The following is a 20,297-nucleotide window of genomic DNA, read 5'->3' on the forward strand; positions in this document are numbered from 1 at the left end:
TCTGAGCCCATGTCAGACTGTTCCAGAGGTGTTGTTAAGACTTAACTGCTGTGCCTTTTGAGTTCCAGCAAGACCCCCCGGGCTGGCCAAGCCCACACTTCCATGTTAATATGCTGCGCTGGACAGCTTCATTAATGAGAGACAGATGGTCTGAGCGACCGCCATCGAACCCCGTGGTGCTGGCTCTCCCACGGTGTGCCTTGGCCCTGGCATTGCCCTGAAAGCACCTGCTGGTCAGTGGCCTTTCCCTTTGCGATGCCTGCAGGTTGTACCCCCCAGTCTCCTTCCCAACCTTCTCCCGGTTCCCCAGCACGTCTGTTCCCCAACTTCGCCAGGAGCATAGGGACCTGCAGTGCCGCCTGGCTGGGGGCTGCCTGGCCAGGGGGCTCCCTCCTCCGGGTCTGTCTTCCCACCTCTAAGAACTTTCTCGGGGGTGGGGGGAGGGATCTTGCCCACCCCTGCCTCCTCACCTGTACAGAGAATCCTAGGGACCCTGGAGCACTTACCCCTCCAACACATTCTGTGCTGTGCTCCTCTGCACTGGCTTCAGAATGACCCCTCTTGCTACGGGCATGTGCCTGCTGGCCCCCCCTTCATTCCCAGCCCCAGAGGAGCCCAGATCTGCTCTCTCATTGGGATCCCCAGTCCCTAACAAGCCCCGGAAGGGTGTCTCCTTGACCTTTTAACCCACCACCACCATGTTTGTGGACAGGAGAGACTCTCCCCTTGGGCTTCAGGTGCTCAGGGCAAGGTCTTGTGGGGAATGAATTCCCTTTGAGGGCCCAGCCATGTCCCCAACTCTGGACTTGAGCCTTCAAAGGGAAAGCCACACACAGATTTGCGGGGATGAGTGGTAGCGGTCTGGCTCAACTAGAAAGAGGTTTTTCCCTGCAACAGCTTGAAGGTGAATGGGTGGCCTGAAGGGTAGGTGGCTTGCCTTTGCAAGGTCGCCCACATGACATGCGCTTCTAACACCCGGTTGCCCCACCATCCCCTACATGGCGGCCTGGTCCTGTGACCCATGCCGGTCACATTCACACTGCAGCCCCCTCCCTTCCGCTTCTTGCCCATCCGCCCCCACCCGTCCCACAGCTGCTCTCAGCGGCAGGAGGCTGGGCTGTGTGCTCGCTGGCTGGATCGCACCTGACCTGCAGCTGGAGTGTCAGCCCCGGGGGAGAAGACATGCGTGCGTGTGAAGGCAATGCTTCCTTGTCTTTGTGCCTCTGCATTTTTGAAGGTAAATTGTAGGGTTTATGAGGCAAACTTGTGGGCCTTTATAACATTTTGGCCATGTGTGTGTATGCACGCATGTGTGCATATATGTTTGTGCCTATGCAAACGTCTGCATGTGTATGTTTGTGTGTGAACCTGTGTGCATGTGTGCGTGTGCTGACATTACACACAGCTCATCCGAACCCAGAAGAGCAGGGTGGTGAACACATCCGGTGTATGTGTTTTTCTATCAGGGTGAGGGACCCGAACCAGGCGCTCACTCACACGTGGCACACATGGGCCAGCGGGGAGACTCCCCGTCTCACATTTGCCTGGCCCGACTCTGGCTGCTCACGGCTCCGCCATCTCAGCCTGTCCCCCCGAGCGGTTGCCAGGGTGGGGATGTCTTTCCGTGTCCCAGTCAAGCGGCTTTTCCTGGGCATCTGCAGGACTGGGGACTGGGCAATAACTGCCTCTTCCAGTGATGTACCCTGTTTGTCACTGGGGCCAGTGGTCACCAAGCGTGGTGAGTCCCTTGCTCTAGGGAGTGGGTGCTTCGGGCAGGAAGACAGGTGGTCAGCAAGGAGAGGTGAGGAGGCCTGACCAGACACCACGGCCAAGGCTTCTCCAAGGAGACGGTGCTGAAGGCCGGCCTCCGAGGGGAGCTGCCCCGTGAGAAGGTGGGAGGTCAGCCCGGGGGCAGAGCAGAGCAAGCCTCAGCCATGGTCCGGAGAAGCACATGGACTGACCCAGAGGCTCAAAGGAGACGTGACTTGGAGAAAGGGTACAGAGCCGAGTGGGAGAGGGGCCGCGTTGTGGAAACTAGAGTGTGGACTGTGTTCCGAGGGGCACCAGGAAGCCACAAGGAGTTGGAGCCCAGCAGTGACATTGGTGTATGCCCATGTAGAGGGGTAGCCAGGCGGAGCAAGGATCTGGATCAGGAGGTGGGTGGGTCCAGCTGGGTCCAGCTTTCTCCCATCTCCTCCTCCTCTGTTCTCTCGCTGCAGTCCCAGCACCCCTTGTGCACAGAATTCGAGAACCACTGTGGTTCATCAGGCACATCGGTGTAGAACACACAGCCGGGACAGGCGGAAGCCTGTTGTATCGGGCTAGAAGCCCAGATTGGCTTTGACGAGTTGTGGTTCTGTCTCTCCAGGCCATGGTTGCCTTTTCTGTCAGTTCTGAAAGCCTGCTACTATTCTGTCCCCGTGTCCTCAAGACTGTCATAAGGTCATAAGCAAATAAGTGAAGGCCTATTAAGATGATGTTTAAACTACGTTACAAGCCAAGCCCTGGCTCGGCTGTCGTGGTCGATCACGTCGGACCGCAGCCTTGACCGTCCGAGCAGTAAGTGGATGGTCTCATCGTTTCATTAGATGACTTCCAGCGGAGAAACAGTTGTTCATCAACTCATTATTATGTGCTGGAATGGTTTGCAAACCTCTTCATCTTGCTGGGGCTGCCCTCCCTGTTCTGGCTCCTGCCTTCTTTCCTGGCCTCAAACAGCTAAGGCACAAGTCAGGGTGGTTTTAGGGGCATGAAAAGAGGTGGTTGTCGAGTGGCCCTGCATGGCTTGGACCTAGTTTTCACGTTCTGGGCTCTGAGTTTATCATTCCCGCGTTCCCACTTACCACTTACCTGTTTATGGTGTGGTCCGATTCTTTGTGGGGCTCATTTCCTTTTTTTCAGTCATGACTCAGGATTTTCTTGGCTACAAGGAACAGAAACCCCATCCCAAACTGGCTCAAGCAAGTAGAAGGTTTAAACACAGGTTTAAAAACTCCAGTGCCAAGATGAGCTTCAGGTGTGGCTGGATCTAGGGGCTCTAGTGGCATCAGGGTTCCCTGTCTCCATGGGTCAGCATACCTTCCTCTGTGTTGACTGCTTTCTCAGATGGCTTCTCCTCTTGCTCTGCCAACCTGGATACCTCCCACTCCAGGATTTTGTCCTCCCAGTGCTGCGAGGGGAGAAGGATTTTCCTTCTGGTCGTTCCATCCTGAGTTCCAGTGTTGAAGATTATTGGGCCATTTGGATCACATTTGGCTAGGCATGTGCTGATTGGCCAGGCCTGGGTCCCATGATGCCCGCTGGAAACTATCCATACTCAGTTACAGGGCCTTGGGCGCGGGTCCCAAAGCAGCATGGGGCTTTCCTTTCAGGAGTAGCCGGCAGCCAGCCTCTCTGTTTCTTCTCATCCTTTCATAGGTGCTGGCCCTTTTCCTGTCCCTCGCTTGCTCCTTCTTTCTCTAGGAGAGAACTTGTCTAACCTCCTCTGTCTCTCTCTCTTCCCCCTTCCATCCCCAGCAGGACAGGTCGCCTGGAAAACCAGCAGGGACCTGGTGCCTATGAGAACGGATTTCCAGATTAAGAAAATTGGGTGGGGGGGAGGGCGTGGGGGGGGGGAAGTGCTGTGTTTCTCCATAACACAAACTCTGGAAAGTAAAGCTCTGAATTCTCATGTCTGGCTTTCAAAAGTCTGGAATAATGTTTAGCTGCTCCCCATCCCCCCACCTGAGCCCCCTGCAACCCCTGTGCTGGGCCAGGACTGGCTGGATGGAGGGGCTGTGTGGGCAGGAGGGCTCAGCCCTCCTCGGGGACCCCTGCTTCTGCTCCCCATTGCCCTCCCTCTTCCTTGTCCTGCTCTCCCTCCCCTCCTTCCCCATTTACTCCTCACCCACTCCTCACCACCAGCCATTCAGAGATGGGCTCACATCCTTTCTCCCTGGGAAGCCTGTCCTGCTGTACCAGTCTGGACTGACTCAATCCCCTCTGTGGTAGACATGCCCTACAGTGGCCCCATAGTTCCTGTCCTTAGCACCCGTACTTTTGCATTACCTCCTCTTGGATGGGGGCGGGACCTGTGACCTGTTACCTACCAACAGAAGATAGCAAAAGTGAAGAGAGTTTGCAGATGCAGTTAAGGTCCCTAATCAGTAGACTTTGCATTAATCAAAAGGAAGACAATTTTGGTGGGCCTGACCCAATCAGGTGAGTGTTCATAAGAGGCTCTGGATCTTATCTGATATCAGAGACTCCAAGTAGCAGAGACTTCTGACTTTGAAGAAGCAAGCTACCATGACTTCTGCAGCTACAGAGAAATGAATTCTGCCATAAACCTGGGGAAGCTTGGAAGGGGATCCTTCCTGAGTTGGGCCTCCAGATGATAATACAGTCTGACCTTCACCCTAAGCTGAGAACGAGCGAAGCCATGCCTGGACTCCTGGTCTATAGAAACGATGAGGTAATACATGAGTGCTGCTTTAAGCTACTCTGTGGTAATTCATTATGCAGCGATAGAAAGTGAGCATACCTTCTCAGTGGTCCAGGCCTCTGCAGATGGGATCACACTCCACTTAGCACCTTTCCATGTATGAGTGCTATCTCTTTGGCCTCACTCAGGTCCTTGAGGACGGGAATCCTCCTCCTTTACCTCTTCCCTGTCTCCGCTGCTTGGTGCCAACCACTGGTAAGGCTTCATTTCAGTTGGGACTGGCTCTGTGACAGGAAGCCATCTCTTATCAGTGGCTTCAGGTTCAGTGGGATCCAGGAGCTGGGACAGTGGGATCATGATTCAGTATCTCTCATGGAATCTCTAAGCCACTGGAGTATTGTGGTTAAGGGCATGGACTCAGGAATTGGGTTGCCAGAGAAATTATAGGATGTTCAGGGGTCCCTGGCTGGCTCGGTAGAGCATTCAGCTCTTGATCTTTGGGTCCTGAGTTTGAGCCCCATGTTGGGTATGGAACCTACTTAAAGTGAAAAATAAAATTCATTAAAAAAACATAGATGTTCAGTTAAATTTGAATCTGGAACAGTGAATAGCTCTTCAGTGTAAGTATATCCCAAATATAAGAATATCCCAAATATAACGTGGGACATATTTACACCAAAAGTATTCATTGTTGATCAGAAATTCAAACTTAGCTGTCCTGTAGTTTTGCTACATTTGGCAACCCTACTCTCTAACCAAGTACTTGGATCTGAAGTATGGTTCCTCTTTTGTCTGTGTAACCATAGGGAAGTTACTTGACCTATCTGAGCCTCATTTTCCTCAGCTATAAAAGTGGGGATTAAAAAGATGAAATCTAACAGGGCTGTGGGGACGGTGGGGTGATCACACGGCCTATGTGTAGGGCCAGGCATCTGGCCGATGCTCTCTTAACATTACCTACAGTTACAGTCTCTTTCTGAGTAAGCCTGGCTTTTTGGGGGTCTAAGTCTCAGGGAGGAGTCTCCTGGGCCTGGCCAAGATCATGTGCCCATCTCAGAACCAGCCACCATGATCAGGGGGATGGGAGGTTCTGACTGGGCACACCCGGGTCATTTGCCCTCCCCTACAGGGGGTGGGCGGGGCAGCCCACCTGGACACACCTGGAATGAGAGTGGGGAAGGGGAAGGTGGTTGTTGGGTTGTTGACGGTGGTGCTGGGGGTGTTGAGGATGGGTTTCTGAGGGCACAGGCTCCCCATCAGTATGGTGTCAGGGGGTCAGTGAGACCCTGGGACTTGGTGTGGGGAGGTGGGGAGGGGGGAAAGAGCTGATGCTGAACTTTGAGTTTAGGGTCCTGCCTCCTCCATGTCACTAGCCCTACCTGGGGTGGTGACTCCGGATGCAGCGGGTGGCCCGAGTGCGTGCAGGAGGGCCTTGTTTCAGGCCGGGGAGGGAATCCGAGCCCTGCCTGGATGTGGCCTGGAAGAGTTCCCAAACAGAACCTCAAGAAGAAAATTTGTTTTTCTGCTTGTGAACGTTTTCGTGTCATGAACACAAGTGAGAATTCTGCGCACAGACCACAAACAAAAGAATTGGGCTTTGAGGATCAGCCTGAGTTCAACCCGGATGGGCCCCCCCTTTGAGGAGAAGCAGCTCCTCCTGGGATAAATCTCCTTTTAAAATTACCGCGTGTCCTCTAGGAAGAGCAGTGTCTCAGGGTTGTGGCAGGTCAAGAAAAGTGGTGGAACGTTTCTCGACACTTCTTCTGGAGGGGAGGGGTGTGTCTGGGTCCCCTGTCCTTGAATCTGAGCGGACTGGTGACTGGATTGATCCACAGGGTGGGACACGTGCTGCTCCGTGGCTTATAGGCTTGGCCAGGGAAGCCATGGAGCTCGACCTCGTTCTTTTGGGAGCTGCTCACTCTGGGGAAGCCCACCCCTGTGTAAGAAGTCTAGAGAAGGGGCGCCTGTGTGGCTCAGTGGGTTAAGCCTCTGCCTTTGGCTCAGGTCATGATCTCAGGGTCCTGGGATCGAGCCCCGCATCGGGCTCTCTGCTCAGCAGGGAGCTTGCTTCCCTTCCTCTCTCTCTGCCTGCCTGTCTGCCTAGTTGTGATTTCTCTCTCTCTGTCAAATAAATAAAAATCTTAAAAAAAAAAAAAAGTCTGGAGAAAATGGAAACAGGATCTCCAGGGGACACCCGTGCTGCTCTGCTCCCTGCAGCATTATTCACAGTCACCAAGATAGGGAGGGGACTTGAGTGTCCATCGGTGGCTGCTGGGATAAAGAAGATGTTCTACTTACGTGTGTCTATACACGGGGGTGGAGATCCTGCCGTCTGTGACAACGTGGTTGGACCTCGAAGGCGTCATGCTAAGCGAGACAAGTCAGAGAAAGACGGACATCACATGCTCTCACTTACACGTGGCATCTGAAAACGTGGAGGTCATGGAACCAGCGAGTAGAATGGTGGATACCGGGGCTCAGGGAGGGGGGGAATTGGGGAGATACTGTTTTAGGGTGCAGGCTTGCAGCTAGAAGAGGAATAGTTTCTGGAGACAATACATAATCTGGCGAGTGAAGTCAGCAGGACAGCATTAAATCTTTCAAAGCGGCCAGAGACTAGATCTCAAAGGTGCTCACTACGGAAGAGGAAAGATAATTATGTGATGTGATAGGGAAGGTGGTGGTGACCCTGTTGCAGTATAAAAGTGGATCAAATCAACACGCCATACATCTTAACTGTACCCAGCGCTCTAGGTAAATTACACCTCGACTGAAAGAAAAAAGGCTGAAGACTTGGAGGTCACCAAGCTGGGAAGCCACATGGGGGTGCTCTGGCCCAGAGTTCCAGCCATCCCTGCCTAGGCCCCTGGCTCTGGAGTGCAGCCGTCTCTGACCCTCCATACCTGTCTTCCACCCGCTGAATATCACCGAGTGACCTCAGCTGACACCACATGGAACAGAAGAATGACCCGGTTGAGCTCTGCCTGCATTTCGAACCATGGAAGCCTGGCAATACAGTAAAATATTTTTGTTCTGTGCTACTGAGTTTGGGGTTGATTATGTGGCAGTAGCCATCAGAACAGGCTCCTTTATAGCAGGGCCAAACTGGCGGTGTAGACACTAGAAGAAGACCGGGCGCAGCTCTGGGAAAGCTGGGGACAGCGGGCGCCTGCTCTGTGTCAAGGTGACAGCCGTGATTAGGAAGCTGGCTCCGAAGCTGATCTGGGGTTACGCTGGATCACAGTGGGGGTGTCTCTCAACCACCCAGGGTCTCAGCTTTCCCATCTGTAGAATGGGGTTTCCGGGAACTGCAGACTTGACAACAGGGAGCAGAGGTCTCAAACCGCGGTTCAAATCTAGCCTGCAAATGTATGTCCCGTGACTCTCATGGCTTTATCGTTTGGATCCAGTTTAGCAACTGGGAGATTTTGCAGCTTCTGCAATCGCTTGGTCATAACAGCTCCCGTGGCCCGACACCATTCTCAGGCCTGGCAGGCGGGATTCCTTGGACCGCAGTGTCCTCATCGACCCCGGGCTGTGCCGGAAGCGATCCGGGGAGCAAGGAAGCCGCCTCAGTGGGGACCGCAGCGAGAGATGACCATGACCAAATGTTCCCTCTACCCCCCTGCCCCAGTTTAAGCCCCAGGGAGTGGGGGAGCCCCACGCAGGACTGACTGACGTCAATGTCCTGTCCTTAGGAGGCTGGGGTTCACGGGAGAAGCTCATCCTGGTCATGGAAAAGTAAAGGCCATTTCTGCCAACCCGCACACCTGGGCTGAGCCCTGGCAGAAGCCACTCATTGAGCAAACCCTCCCCGGAGCCCAGGCCGATCAGAGGCCAGCAACTGATTGAATCCTCTGCAACTCCCCCTGTTTTCCTGTTTTCACAGAGTGGAGACTGAGGTGTACAGGTTAACTTGCCTGGGGTCCTAGAGCTAACAGAGTGGGTGGGGTAGAATTGGGCTTAGGCCCCAGGGAGGCCAGCCACAGCGCCCTGACGCTGTCCATGGTGCTGCCTTGTCTCCCCCGGTAGCCCCTTTCCTGGCAGGATCTCCTGGCAGAGCTGGGATGGTATCCTCTATGGCAAGAGAGTGGTCTCCATGTGGGAGGGGAGCCCGGGGTGGCCTGAGGCACCTGCAGACAGTCAGTGCTTAATGCATTGCTGCTCCTGTCCCAGCTGGAATGAGCCGGTGCAGGTCACCCTGCCTCAGGCTTCCTGTGTCCCCGCAGTTTCTGTAATGACTGCCCGGGTCCCCTCTGCATGCCGACAGCCGAGCCAGGTGCCAGTTGCTGAAGGCCACACACTTGTTTCTGCCAGCCTGGGCTGTCTGGTAGCCGAGGGTGGTGGCTCCCACTGGGGCGCGGGGTGGGGTCTGTCGACTGTCTTTCTATAACACTCAGGCCTCGGACCATAGGCCCTGGGGTCTGGAGCCATTCGTCTGTGCTCTAGGCTGCCTGGCGCTAATAATAGCTAACATCGCTGTGACACTGACCACGTGTCAGGCACTGTTCCAAGGGCACGCGCCTGACTGTCTCCAGGCCCAGGACATAGATACCATCATTATCCCCACTTTGCAGATGGGGAACAAGGCACCAGGTTCAAGGACCTCACCCAAGGTCGCACAGATGGGCAGGCTCTAGATGCTAGCCTTCACATCCTGGACCCTTTCAGGAGGGGCTTGCAAAAGAACGGAGAGAATCCCCCTTTTGATAAGCCTCATTCTGTGGTCCTCTTTGGGGGGAGGAGGGGCGTTCTCGAATGTCTACGTTGATTAAAAAAAAATCATCCCCCAGTGAAAAAGATCAATTGCCATGTACGGTTTCCAAGTCCCTTTGATGCTGTCACAAACCCTCTCATATGTTTGAGCCTCTAATTAGATTTGGAGGGGAATGAATTCATGTGTCATGAAATTTTAAAAGACAACGTTCCATGAATGGAATTTCCCATTATTCCAGCTTGATTGAAATTGTGGGTTTTTAAGAGAATGCTATTTATACTCTTAAAACAATGGAGCTTTCAAAAGGATTCAATTCCTAGGTCTTCATATGTGATTTCGAGGGAAGTGGAAATTTTCAAATTTTCATAATGAATGTGTTTTTGTGGCTTTCCTCCTTTTCTCTCTCTCTGTCTCTCATTCTCTCTCTCTTTTTTGTTAAATAACCTGAGTCGGCAGTGTCTCTCTCCCCCTGATGGGAACCTCAGGTTCTTGCCAAAGTATGTATCACATAATTGCTTTCGTGTTCAGGCCCGGCAAGAGCACGTTGTAAACGGCGGCGACGCAGATGTGACAATTCTATTAGCCTGGGTTCTTGCATGGTTGACCTTGCAAATTGAATTCGGGGAGGTCAGCCCTTCCGTGCGGCTGCTGGATTTCACGTTCACAGTTTGGGGAGAGGCTTGGGAGGTGCAGGCTGAGATTTCTGGGCCTGGCCATGGACAGCCAGGCAACCACTCTGACTTGTCCCGTCCCACATTCTTCCCTCTTGCATCCCAGGGTCTTCCTCCGCTCCCAAATGGGAGGCGGCAGCCCTGTGATCAGTGGGTTCCTGCTTGCCCTAGCATCATTAGCCACTCTGTCAAGGCGACAGTGTCATTTTTAATATGGCATCTTCAGACCTGAGGTTTATTTTTGGGTTAGGAGTCAGCTAGCCTTTCCAGAGAAAGAACCACAAAAAGTTGAGGGCACAGGAACGTCTGGGTGGCTCAGTTGGTTAAGTGTCTGCCTTCAGCTCAGGTCCTGATCCTGGGGTGCCAGGATCAAGTCCCATGTCAGGCTCCGTGGCCGACGGGGAGCCTCCTTTTCCCTCTGCCTGTCGCTCCCCCATGCTTGTGCTCTCTCTCTCTCGCTTGCTCTCGCTGACAAATAAATAAAATCTTAAAAAACAAACAAACAAACTTGAGGGCCCAGTTCCTGATCCTGGTTACTTGAGCTTATATATGTGTACCCAAAATTGAGCTCTGGTGAGGATATAGGGAAATCAAGCCTTTTGCATTGACTATGAAATGGTGTAGCCACTGTAGTTTGGCAAGGGGCGTCTGGGTGGCTCAGTCGGTTAAGTGTCTGCCTTTGGCTTAGGTCATGAACCTGAGGTCCTGGGATTGAGCCCCACATCGAGCTCCCTGCTGAGTAGGATATCTTCTTGCCCCTCTGCCCTCCCTTCCCGCTTGTGCTCAAGCTCTCGTTTGCTCTCTCAAGTAAATGACATCTTAAAAAAGAGATAGTTATGCAGTTCCTCAAGGAGTTAACCAGCAACTCCAATCAGGGACTTAAACAGACGTTTGCACGCTAGCGTTCTTCCCAGCGGCACTCTTCACAACAGCCAGAGGATGGAGAGAGCCCGCGTGTCCGCCAACAGATGACTGCAGAAATAAAATGGGGCCCCTCCACACAAGGGAATATTCTTCAGCCAGAAAAGGGAACGATGTTGTGATCCATGCTACAACATGGACACACACTGAAAACGTGCTGAGTGAGAGAGGTCGGACTCAAGAGTCCAGACATGGTGTGATCCTCCTTCTACGAGGCAGCTTAAATGGGCGGACTCAGAGAATAGAGGGTATTCGGGGGCTGGGGTGGGGAGAGGGACATGGGGAATTAGTGTTTAAGGGGTGCTGAGTGTTTAATGGGATGACGGAAAGTTTTAGAGGTCGGTGGTGGCGATGGCCCCACAGCTGTGTGGATGTCCCACGGAACGGAGCACTTAGAAATGGCAAAAATAGCAAATTTTGTGTTCTGTGTATTTTACCGCAATAAACCATCATGGAGATGTACGCTTACGATTCGTGCATGGGGTCTGGGAGGAGGGGCGCCTGGTGGCTCCGTTGGTTGAGCACCGACTCTTGGTTTCAGCTCAGGTCGTGATCTCAGGGTTGTGGGGTCAAGCCCTGCATCAGGCTCCGTTCTCAGCACGAAGTCTGCTCGTCCCTCTGCCCCTCCCTCCACGTGTGCACACTCACTCTCTTGCCTAAATAAATAAGTAAAATCTTAACCAAAAAAAAAAAAAAAAATGGGATTTGTGCCTTGGGGTGCATGTATGCTGTAAACACTGATTTCCAGGTCCTACTCCTGAGATGCTGATTTCATGGTCTGCAGAAAAGCCTGGGCATCAATATTCTAAAAGAAACTTGCCACAAGGAATCTGTGATCTGGAAAAAGGGCAGAGCTCAGGCATGGAAAGTCCTCCAGAATAAGACGGAACTGGGGAACCCAAGGGGAGGCCGCGTGGTCTGTGAAGGCCAGTGTGTGGGGTCTAGGGCAGTGTTTGCTGATGTAAGAACCGCACTCCCCCGGCTCCCGGTTCCCTGTCACAGGGTGGCTCCCCCACCCGCCGTGTCCGGATCCATCACGAGGGACGGAGCCACCACCCTCCGGCCTGCACGGGTGCTGGGTGAGGGAAGGAAACGCTGCTTGGGTAAAGCCACCGACCCCGTGGGCTTATCTGTTTCACAGCAGAACAGTCTGCCGTGACTGGTACAGGGTCTCCCTCTCGGGCTTGTATGTGGGGGAGGGGAGGCCTTTCGGGGGCTGGGAGCTGTCTGGACGAAGCCTGGGGCACAGAACGCGTGTGGCCCGGAGGGACAGAGTGGAGGGACCGCGATGCTTTGTGAAAGATTGTCGTGGAGGGTATTTGTCAAGTTGAGCCGGCCTTTAACTGATTTCACTACCGTGCCTTGACCCTTCCCTGCTGCTGGGCCGCTGGGCCGCTGTGTGTGTGCATTACATCAGGGGTGGTTTGTGACAGTGTAAGAGAGAGATGGAGAGAGCAGCAGGGAGAGAGAAGAGCCATTATATAGCTTTTGCTTTTTTAAAAGTCTGGAACTGAGGGGCGCCTGGGTGGCTCAGTGGGTTGAGCCTCTGCCTTTGGCTCAGGTCATCATCTCAGGGTCCTGGGATTGAGCTCCGCATCGGGCTCTCTGCTGGGCAGGGAGCCTGCTTCCCCCTTTCTCTGCCTGCCTCTCTGCCTGCTTGTGATCTCTGTCTGTCAATGAATAAAATAATGAATAAAATAAATGAATAAAATGAAATTTTATTCATTTATTTTATTCATTATTTTTTATGAATGAAATGAAATAATGAATGAATAAAATGAAATAAATGAATAAAATGAAATAATGAAAAAAATAAATGAATACAAATCTTAAAAAAAGAATGTATAACAGTCTGGAACTGAGAGGCCAGGAGGCACAGACCAAAAAAATGGGAAAAAACGCGGGAAAAAAGCATGAAGAAGAGCAGGGTTTCTCTGCTTTGCCCCCAGCAGACTGGAAGCTTCCTGGGACTGGAGGAGAAGCCAAGACAGAGAAGACATTGATGGGTATGAGTAAGGGGAGCCTGGCTCCCTGGGCTGAGTCCTCTGGCAGCCACGTCCCCAGATTCTTTACTGGCTCTAGGGACGGGGGAGCTCTGGCTTCCTGAGGTAAGGCCTGGGTAGGTAGCAAGGACACAGAGAGGTGGGAACGCTTTGGTGGCAAGCAACAGAATGCCCAAACAGAAGGGATTTACTGAGTATGGGCATTTCGTGATCTCGTGTGACCACCTAAGGCGGGGAGCAGTGTCAGGCCTCTGGGCACCATCGTTTCTTGGACTCCTCATGGTCACAAAGTTGCTGCCACAGCTTCGGGATCCCATGTTCACACGTCTGTGTCAGTGGCCGGACGTGGCAGTGTGGGGTGGCCAGGGCAGCAAGAAGTCTCCCTGTGGCCCCCAGTGTGGGGAATGTTTTCCCTGAACGGTCCCCTGCAGCCTTCCCCTCCGGTTCATTGAGCAGGGCTGTTTCTCACGGCTGCCTCAAGCTACAAAGGAGGCTGGGGAGCAGGCCCTAGAACTCTCCCCCCAACACCCGTTCACTTCTTGTTTTGACATACTTTCCCACTGAAATAAAAGTTGCAAACGTAGCACAAAAAATACCCAATACCCTTGACTCAAATTCCCCAAATGTTGACATCTGCTTTATGTTTTCCTTTTTCTGTCCCCTCACATACATACGTACACACACATACGTGTATTCCTTCCTAATTGTGTGAGTCTGTTACAGACATAATGTCCCTTTATCCCTAAATACTCCATTGTGTATTCCCGAAAAACAAAGGCATTCTCTTACATAACCACAGCACAATGATCAAAATCAGGGAATTAGCATAGAAACAATGCTATCACCCAAGCTACCGACCTTTTTCGGATTTCATCAATTGTCCCGAACGAAAGCCTGGGTCACACCGCACGCAGTTGTCATGTTCCTAAGCCTGGGTTAGTCAGAAGCTTTGCCCCAAACTTCCATTGCCTTCCATGACACTGATCTTCTTCTTCTTTTTTTTTTTAAAGATTTATTTGAGACAGAGAGCAACAAGGAGGGGTACATGGGGAGGGAGAGAATCTCTAGCACACCGTGCTGAGCCTGGAGCACGTCTTGGGGCTCGATCTCACAACCCTGAGATCATGACCTGAGCTGAAACTAACAGTTGACACTTAGCGGACTGTGCCCCCCAGGCGCCCGACCTTTATCTTGTGAAGAGGACAGGCCAACGACTTTGCAGTACTGAGTCCCCTGACGCTTCCTTCTGTTTGGGTTTCGGTTGTGAGTTTTGGCAGGACCGTGCGGCGGTGATGCCCAGTGCCCCTTTAAGCATTGTCTCTGGGGCCACGTGCTGTCGGTTGGTCCCATTTCTGGCTGTCAGCTTTGATCGCGCATGAGGCTGGGCCCGCCAGGTTCTCCACTATGAAGTTACTGTCTCAGCATTGGATTTTCCACCTCGAGAGTGGGAATGGGGGTCGGGGTGGCCAACCCATGAGATGACTATGGTCTTGCACGTCTGAGTTTGTGAACTGGCCCCCGGCAGTCACTGCTAATCTTGAGTTGGGGAGGAAGGAGGTCCTCAGAAAGAAGCAGATTCCATTCCTTTTTTTTTTTTTTTTTAGCTACACTTTCTAAGCACCTACTATGTGCCAGTCTCCTGGGCAGGACCGCACAGAATATCCAGTCATGGATGACATTGTCTACCCTCATTGACCTTCCTGCCCAAGGGGAGGGAAGAAACTAGTATTTTTTCTTATAGCTACTCCGTGCCACGCCTTGGGTCAGGCACTCACGTCCATTGTCTTGCTGAAATTAGCATCTCAGGTCTACGAGGCTGGCGCTGAGTAATGATCTGGGGGGACCTGATTCGTTTTGAACCAGAGAAACCATTCATAGCTTCTCCCATGTCTGTATCTGCCTCACCTCACTTGAGTACAGTTTTTTAAAAGCATCTGAAATATTTTCCATATCAAGTGTTTCAAGGACCTAATTATGAACTTCATTATAATTGTTCATTAGTTATATTTTGTTCAATTACTTTAACAAGTTGCCAAATGGAACACAAAGCTGGCAATTAGCATTATATAATTGTAATGAGACACTCAAATTGGGTTACAGAGCGCCGTCTTTGCTTGCATGTTTTTCCCTCAGAGGAAGACAGACTGACGGCGGTGTCTGGCTGTCTGTCTGCCCACCGGTTCCATCCAAGCTGTCAGGGGTGGGGGCAGCCTTTCCTTTTGTGCAAAGGTCAAGTTCAGAAAAACGGAAATGTTTAAGTATGGTGCTAAAGATATTCCAGGTGACGATTATTGTATGATTATTGATGATGATTTTATTATAGATGATGAGTATCACTATTTTAGGCACATTTGTATTCAGTAATTAATTTAACCTTCCTGTCAGGCCCCCGAGGTGAGCAGTGTCATTTCCCCAGTTTACAGATGAAGATAATCAAGGTGCAAAGTCCGGGTGGCTTGCCCAAGGTCACACTGGGAGCTGGCCTCATACCCACACCCAGGTGGGCCCGCCTGGGGCCCTACTCTTGACCACTCCTTTTTGTTGATTATTGAGTCTCACAGAAAATGGTGTACTTTTAAAAATGTTCATTACTCACTTTATCCAATAGGAGACCATCCACGAGGAAAAAACAAATGATATGGAATTTTAGCCACTGAATTGTGAATACCTGAGTGTACTTTAGAGGTAGGGATATGAATGCTACCTTCTAAAATTTGTCCTAGAACCAGATCACATGCTGTCTCCCGTGGCTGTCCTTGACCCCGGCGCTGTGGCTGAGGGCCTAGACAGTGCTCACCATGTGAAGAGCTTTCAACGGGAGTCCATTAACTAAAAAATATATTCACTTCTCAAACTTAAAGAAGCTGGCTTGACCGAGAATGTTAGATTCTTTGGCGAGTGAGTGAAAACCCCAAATGCCTCTGGCTTTAAGAAGGGGGAGATCTGTTGGCTACTGCGAGTGGGAGGAAGTCTGGGTGCGGATTGCAGGCATGGTTGTATCCAGGGCCCCAGACGGTGTCCTCCATGCATCCCTGTCACCCCACTGAGGGTGCTGCTGCCCTCTGCGTGCGAGTCACTATCCTCTCCAGGCAGCAAGAGGCCCCTGCAATTCCAGGTCTCCCACCATTGAGGGGCCTCCCTTGGGGGCAGAGTCCACTGTCTCCTCCACAGTAAGGGGCACATCAACCGGCCGCCTGTGGGGTCTGCCTGTGTCTCTGAGCACACCCGCTGGGGACCGGGAAGGTGGCGGGCCAGGGTGCAGTCACCTCTAATCAGAGCCTGTGCAGGTGCTCCGTGTGGTCAGATCTGTGTGGGGTCTCGAAGCTTCTGCCCAGTTCTGCCTCCTCCCTTCCCATACCTTCTGCAGGGGCCACCCCAATTAGTCCCTTGCTCTTTTAACTTCCTCTTCGCACCTGCTGCCCAACCACTTACCGTGCGCCTGTGAGGCTGGCCTTCCCGGGGGCTTTCCCAAGAGTCCCAGCAAAGTTCCTGACCTCACTCCCAGGGCTTGATACTGGGGGACCCTCCCTGTGAATCTGATTGCCCAGGCTTGGGTCATATGGCCGCTCGTGGGCCTACAACTTGACTCAAGGAGAGAGTGTAGTCCCCCCCGCCCCATCGCCCTCCACGCCCCCCCCCAAAGGAAAGTCTGAGTCCTCTGTGCGGAAGAGAAGGGGAGCCGCTGTTGGTCAGGCCCAAACAGCCGACCTTCCTGGGAAGGCCATGAATTCAGAGGGCCTGGCCCTTAGCCAGCTTGTCCCACTGCATTCAGTCTTCTAGGACTCAGTGTCTGCCTCTAGGAAATGGGCATATGGCAAATGGATCCTGTTCTGTCTCCCGCTCTCTGTCCCTCTCCCTCCTAGCTGATCTCCTCTCACAACTCTCCTAACAGCATCCATCTGGGCTCGTGCTGTTAGCAAGAGCCGCGTCCAGATGGCCGGACGGATTTGAGCTGATGGCTTGGTGTGCTAATGACACAGAGCTAATTCTTAATAATGAGGAAAGGCAGTAAAACCTGCCTCTGGACCAGTCCGAGATACCTGATCCGACTGCGCGCTGTCTGCTGCGGTCCTGGCTGCTGTCTCCAGGACGAGTGTGATTGTTCCAGAACCGGCGTTGGTCTGCAACCTTGGCCCCCCCAGGTGAGGCCTCCGAGTTTGGACAGTTGGGGTTCTCCGAATCCAGCCCCGGTGAGTTGCAAAGACCAGAATCGCCCTCCAAGATCGAGTCACAAGGGAGTGAGCTATTGTAAGCACAGCGGCCGGAAGGTGGTTCACAATCGCTCGTGTGCATCAGAGTCAGGACCCCTGGGTGCGTACGAGGCCGACCGAGTCAGTTGCTCAAGCTGCAAGGACTTGCCTGAAATGATGCTGGGAGCTCGCAGTGCTGTTGAGACGCTGAAAACATAGGGTCCCCACTCGGGGCCCCGGGGGTCTCGGTCGCTGAGCGTCTGCCTTCGCCTCAGGCCAGGGTCCCAGGGTCCTGGGATCGAGCCCCGCATCGGGCTCCCTGCTCAGCAGGGAGCCTGCTTCTCCCTCTGCCCCTCCTCCCTGTGGTTTCCCGAAATCTCACTCCATCTTGGGGTACACCTGCCCGCTCCCCAGGACTGCCTCTTCAAAATGAAACCTGAGTGCCTTTACGCAGGCCTCACCAGTCGGCACCACTCCCTGCTGCCCTGCCCTTGTCCTGATCTGCTCACTGACGTGCTTCACTCCGTTCTGGTGGACGTCCGTACCTACGATCCCAGAGCCAAAGAGCCGGGGTTTGGGAAGACAAAGCATGACGCTTGAAGGCTTTTGTACCTGCTTTCATGACGTCCTCTCCTACCCCGAACGAAGCAGCATGGGAACTACCATCTGCTAGATGCGGCGGGAAGGGGAGAATGAGTACACGGTACCACCCGGCTACCTGTGGAAATCGGGGCCTCTCCTGGGGCCCAGATGCAGGACATCTCGTGGGAACCGGGTGGTCCCTTCCTTCTTGCAGGTGATTCCTTGGGTGTGAGCCTGTTACTGCCCTTCCGCGGGTGTGAAGTGCGTCATGAGGCCATACAGCAGCTGGCTTCCCATCTCTGTCCTTCCCAGGGACACTGGGATGGTTCACCTCTGTCAAAGGTCCTTGCAGCCCAGGGCAGTCTGAGCACGGCTATGTCCTGCACCCCTTGTGGTGGATGGGCTCCTGCTGCCCTGGCCTGCTGCTCTGGCGTCCCGCTCATTTTTAAGACTGGGCCACTGGGTCTTGGGTTTGTAAATGAATCACAACAGTTGTTTCTTAGTTGAAAGCCATAAAATAGAGGTTTACAATGAAGGTTTGTTTTATTTTTTTGTTTTTGTTTTAGTTTTAGGGATCCTCTTTTATATTATAGGTTCTTGTCTTTCCACGTGTTAGACTGGGAATCCAGAAGTCCAGGTTTTAGTTCTGAGTTTGTGGTGTCGCCACAAAGCTGTGTGAGGGGTGGAGGGTCACTTGACCCTTCTGAGCCTCAGAAGTTTCATCTGGCAAATGGGGAAACGGAATTCTGCCCATCCAAATGCTCAGGGGGTTTGAGATGATGAGATGAGATCATGGCCGTGAAATTGCTTTGACAAAAGACAAAACTGTTCAGTTTTGTGAAGCTGTCTGTAACCATTAGAGCTGACATATTGGTAGGAAATGATTTTTGCTGGCAGGTAACAGGCAACTTCACTACTGTGGCTTGATAAACATTTACTTATATATATCAAGAATACATATATATGTATATGTGTATATATATGTATATACTAGAATATATATTTCAGAAGTGGTTATCTTTGGGTGATGATAAAGCTGATTAATGAAGTAAGGGCCAACGATCTCTGTGATTCTCTTGGTCTTCTCTTCATGGTCACAAGGTGGCTGCTGCAGCTCTAGCCATCACAGCAACATGAAGGCAGGAGTAAGATCTAGGACCTGATCAGGCTCCCCACTTCTATTTCCCGTAGGCACTCCCAGACTATCCCTAGACCTCTTCCATTCATCTCACTAGACACAAGTAGGTCTTTCAGGGGGCCTGGGAAAGTATTTAGTTTCCTCTTACACAGTGAGGGGGAAAGGGAGCACGAAGCTGGGAATGGGTGTTGGTTAGATCGCTAGCAGTGTTTGGAATAGCTAGCAAGTTCTGAGTGGCACAAACAGAAATTGTTCTGGGACGGGGAAAACAACCACGGAAGGATTTTGATTTCCACCCGTGTGATTGCTGCTCCTGTTTGTCTGAGCCCTTTCCTGGGGCCCGGCTACATTTGAATAGCTAACATTTTACTTTGGAGGTGGAATTATATTAAAAATCAGATGCTCGTCATTATGCAAATGGCTGTCTCGCTATAGCTTAGGATTTTCGTCCTTTTATGAATTATTCCTTTTTCACTGCTTTTTCTGCCTTCCTCTCTTGGAAGAAATAAAAACAGCCACTGACTGATCAGAGGAAGTTTCCAATCATTCCGTCAGCGGATGTTTACTGAGAGTCTCCCATGTCCCGCGAGCTGTTTTAGGCTCCGGGAGACAGCGGTGAAAGGCACAGTGTCTGCCGGACTGCACCTTACATTCTGGTGGGGGAGAGAGGCAGCAAGTAAATGAATAAGTGAGATCATTTTGTGAGTGATACATGCAAAGGAGAGACTAAGACGTGGTGGGTAAATAGACGTGCAGGTGGGGAGGGCTCCCTTATGAGGGGTGGTTGGCAAAAGTCTCTGAGGAGGTGATACTGCAGGAGAAACTGGAGAGTTGAGGAGAAGCCAGAGCATGTGCAAAGACCCTGAGGTGGGAAAAAGCCTGGTGTGTTTGAGGAAGAGGAGGGCCCATGGGGACCACACCAGGAAAGAGAAAGCAGCAGGAGGCGAGGGTAGAGAGGGTGGACCAGTCCCACAGGGCTTTGGGGTGGTCATTTGGCTAAAGCTTCTGCCTGATGGGAGTTGGTTTGCCAGCGTGGGCCTCACTGGCTGGGGGAAACGGGCCATTGAAACTTAGCCCAGCGTCCTCGTTCCAGGGCCCCATCTTTCAGGGATGCTGCCATCTGACATTATCTTAGTTGTTTGTTTCCTTAGGCACTATCCATTACCCTAATTTGAATATAAGCCCCATTCGGGAGAAGCCTTATCTGTCCTCCCCAGGGCTGTGTCTCTAGCACCTAACAGGGACCAGCACATAGTAGGTACTCAAAAATATCAAGTGAGCATCCCTTAGTTTTCTACTGGTGCATTATAAATCACCCCAAACCGAGCAGTTCCAAACAACACCCACTTACTTGCTCACAGCTGGGTCAGGAGCCAGGCACAGGATGGCTGCGTTCTCAGCTTCGGGTCCCGCGGGCTGGGTCCTCGTGTGGACCTTGGATCCTCTTCCAAGTTTGAGGGGTTGTGGAGGAGTTTAGTTCAGTGGCAGCAGGACCAAGTGAGATCCGTGTTCCTGGCTCACTCTGCTGGGGGCTGCTCTGCCCACCTGGAGACCTCCCACGGCCCTTCTTGGTGGCCCCGTCCAGGTTCACAGCCAGCTGCGGCTTCAAATCGCTCACCCTGGGAAGAGCCCCGTTCTTTCACGGGGTCACT

Source organism: Lontra canadensis, unplaced genomic scaffold (assembly GCF_010015895.1).
Source record: "Lontra canadensis isolate GAN:19392208 unplaced genomic scaffold, GSC_riverotter_1.0 scaffold58, whole genome shotgun sequence".
Classification (NCBI taxonomy): Eukaryota; Metazoa; Chordata; class Mammalia; order Carnivora; family Mustelidae; genus Lontra; species Lontra canadensis.